The sequence below is a fragment of the Euphorbia lathyris genome, chromosome 5, assembly GCF_963576675.1.
Source record: "Euphorbia lathyris chromosome 5, ddEupLath1.1, whole genome shotgun sequence".
NCBI lineage: Eukaryota > Viridiplantae > Streptophyta > Magnoliopsida > Malpighiales > Euphorbiaceae > Euphorbia > Euphorbia lathyris.
The window spans coordinates 12,827,350-12,831,214 of NC_088914.1; the positions used below are offsets into that span (position 1 = coordinate 12,827,350).

The following is a 3,865-nucleotide window of genomic DNA, read 5'->3' on the forward strand; positions in this document are numbered from 1 at the left end:
GGTTGTTAGCTTTGAAACCATATCACCATCTGTCGTTCTTTTTCCTTCACTCCTGGATGAATACCAATTATAACTTGTGCTTACCACTTTTTCAATCAGGTCGTACAAGGCTTGCGGTTCAAGATCCTCTAGGTTACCATTCGCAATGGATTCAATCTGGATTTTATAAGTGTTGGTGACTCCATTCTAAAAATTCTGTACTTGCATCCACATGGGGATGCCATGATTTGGTACCCTCCTTAACAGCTCTTTGTACCTTTCCCATGCCTCGGCCAAGGATTCATCCTCTTCTTGCACGAAACGGGACACCTCATTTCTGAGTTTGATGGCCTGTCTAGGTGGAAAGTATTTCATTAGAAAAGCACTGGCCATTTCTTCCCATGTGGAAATGGTCCTTGGCTGTAGGTTCTTTAGCCAGTTCTTTGCTTTATCTTTGAGAGAAAAAGGAAATAGCTTCAGCCTTATCACGTCATCGGAGACTCCTCGGTTTGATCTGAAAGTGTTGCACAGCGTAATGAACTCCTTGATATGCCCATTTGGATCTTCCGACTGGTATCCATTGAATTGCACTACTACTTGCAACATTTGTATCATGGATGCTTTTACTTCAAACATGTTGTTCCCTTTGTTAGGCAACACAATACACGATTAGTGTCCTTCCGTGATAGGTCTGGAGTAATCTTTGATTCTCATGACTGGTGGATTATTGTTCTCTCCTTCTTCTTCAGGAGGTGGTTCAACTGGTTATTCTGGTGGTACTCTTCCAGCCATCCTTCTTTCTCTTTGTCGTTCTCTTTGTCTTGCTTTTCGAGCTCCCGCTTGGTTTCGTCTACACGTTCTCTCTAACTCAAGATCGATAGGAAAAACTGGTGGTCCAGCTCTGCGCATAGATAGTACGAGAACTGCTTCTGGCTGCACTATTTAGCAAACAGATTAAAAACACCTTGTTTCATAGAAATTTTCAGATAAACTTTGTTGCTTTCAATCCCCGGCAACGGCGCCAAAAACTTGTTGTCCTCTGAACAGGCTCTAGCAAGTGCACTAGATACAAGTAATAAAGTGATAAATAGAGTATCGTCTCCATAGGGATTGATGACCAAATTTTACTAGAAAAACTTTGCAAAACAGGGTGTTCATGGTGTGTGAATTATTTATCTTGAGATATATTGTGAAATGGTGACAAAGTCAATGATTTAACTTATGAAAAAGAGTATTTGATAATGATAAAAGGTAGAACAGGCTCGGCACAGCGGAACATGTTACTTTCAGTCTCTAAACATCCTATTTATTCATGAATGACGTAAAGTGAAGTCAAGGTTTCTGCTTTAATGCTCACTTAAGTCAACTCTCATGTGTTCTTAAGATTCTAAGACATACTACAACTGTAAGCGTCCCTAAGGTTGGTTCTTTCTTGTATTACGATCGAAACAGCATTCCAATAAAGAAAACCCATGATACAACCTCCTAATATTCATGCTTTGGGGTTGGACGTTTGATAAAAGGTTCCGTGAAGATGAAAGCATTTCCCTATCATTCATCTAACACTAACATACATGCATACATCAATAGAGTGAAAGCTTTATCAAACAAATCATAATGTATCAACATTCATTCATAAATAAGAAAATAGAAGACTTACATAACAGGCCCTAACTGGCCGAACCCGTTCAAAACGACTACTCACTCATACTACCGAGTGAACAGTCTGCATTGTATCTACAGGACTCCATTAATGGAGTCATAATCTTCTTAGAGAGCTTCTCTCTCTACTATGGTTCACAAAAACTTCTATCTTCCGTTCTCCAAAAGGTACTTTTCCTTTCCCTCCACTACGTCTATAAATAGGAGGAAAAAGCAATCGGTACACAAAAGTATTCATAAAATATTACAAAACAAAATAGATTATTCAACTGATCCTGGATTACTAGAAGTGGTTATGATATTTTGACCCTTGAACACTCAAGGGTCGAACACTCTTGTCATCTTGTTACTTTAGCCGCTCTTTCATATCGCTCCTACAGCTTGTCACGTCGCTATTCGTCATCAGGCACATAGCGTTTAACTGCTGGATCAAAGGTTGCATAACTCCTCATGGCTTCTGCAAAACAGGTTGCTTAACAGCCTTTTTGACTTAATCTTTTCAAATCTGCATAAAACACTTATAAGTCCTTTTAAGTAATATTACGCCTAAAACACCCTTAATTCATCACAAATAGTATGTTTAATTGTAGTCATTTTCATGCCTAACAGCCATGGGCAAGTAGAGGTTGAGCATAGTAGCCGGGTTAGTGGAATGAGTGATAGAGAAGTACATGCATCTTCAACTCAAGGTCATGTTGGGGTTTTGAAGAGTGCTCATAGGATCGCTCCTAATTATGTTAATATGTGTCGTTGGGACACTTCATTTGAGGTTGGCTATGAAGGGAAGAAGGTTGTGGTGACCTCCCAGGTTAGTGATATGGAGACCGAGATGATCCGGGGTGGTTCGCTCGACATAATGTGGGGATTTGAAAGAGCATCCAATCAATTGTTGGGAAGTGGTTTGACAAGCTTCGTCAAGATATACCATTCGATGCCGATAGAGATTGGGAGACGAGTATCATGGAGTATGAGCATCGGGGTAAGACACAAGTTGAAGTGTGGGAGAAAGTTCGTGTGAAGAAGGTTGATCCTAGGATATGTGGAATTGGCTTCTTGAATTCCTTTTGAACAATGTCTTGGTTTGATTTGAGAGCTTGGAGTCCATTCAAAGCTAACAAGTACGTAACGAGCAACTTGAGATCAAATTCTTTTCAAGAGAGAGTGAATGATGCGAAGCATTTCTTCATGGATTCGAGTTCGGGTGAGGGAATCGAAGGAGGAACGAAGCACAAGCGAGTATGCGATGAGAAAAGGGACAAAATAGCCCCCACACGATGTGCCACCTATCCCACACGCCGTGTGGAGTGGGGTCTAGCCCGGGGAAGGCTGCCATAAGGAGTTAGGACGAGCGAAGTCGCGCACGGAGGTATAAGCTCCGCCACACGCCGTTTGGAGTGACCCACATACCGTGTGGGTTCACTCACATGCTGTATGTGGTGTTTCCTACACCATAAATTATCGTGGGACATTTTTGCCAGGTTTTTACCACTTCGGAAATTACTGTTTTGTCACTCCTGTATTTACTATTTTACCATTTAGGGTTAATAACCTAAATGCCATTTGTGTTCCTTCCCATTCTACGTGTCTCATTCTCTGTTATGTGTAGCTACAGTTAGGTATTTTAGTCTTTTGTCTTTAATTTTAAGAGAGCTATATAAGCTTCCCTCTTTGTAAAGATTTGTTAAGGCTTTCAACCTTCAATAATGGCGGATCTATGATTTTCTACAGTTTAGTCCGTAAAACCTGGGATTAACTCCTTCTAGTTTAGTTAAAGAAAAAAAATCTTTGTTAGTTTACAATTAAAACTAGCTCGTTCCAAAACTGATTTGTAACATATTTATTATGCAAGCTGAGGGATCTATTTGGATTTTTTTTACATAAGTTGAGTGGGCCATTTATATCAATTTTAAAAATATATCAAACTTTTTACATAAGTTTAGAAAAAAAATAATGTATTAAACCTAATATTTATTTCACTCTACATGAATCCTTTGGATGGAACAATTTTATATATTATTGAATAAAGCGATCTATTTAGTACTAGATTGCATGTTATCTCGAATAAGTATATAGTACTAGATTGCATGTTATCTGGAATAACTATATATATTTACTTTTGTTTTTTTTTTCTATCAAGTAGCTTATTTTATAAGGCTTTAATTTACGTATTAAACGGATTAGTCAACTCTCGAACCTAATTACAAAATCAAATAATATATAATTA

General features: G+C 38.7%; 1 non-coding gene across 1 annotated transcript; it reads left to right on the top strand.

Moving 5' to 3' along the window:
* Window positions 1-217: 217 nt before the first annotated feature.
* Window positions 218-324, top strand: LOC136231577 (small nucleolar RNA R71). Its single transcript, XR_010689951.1, has one exon. It is a non-coding gene; the product is annotated as a small nucleolar RNA R71 (small nucleolar RNA).
* The last annotated feature ends 3,541 nt before the right edge of the window (window positions 325-3,865 follow it).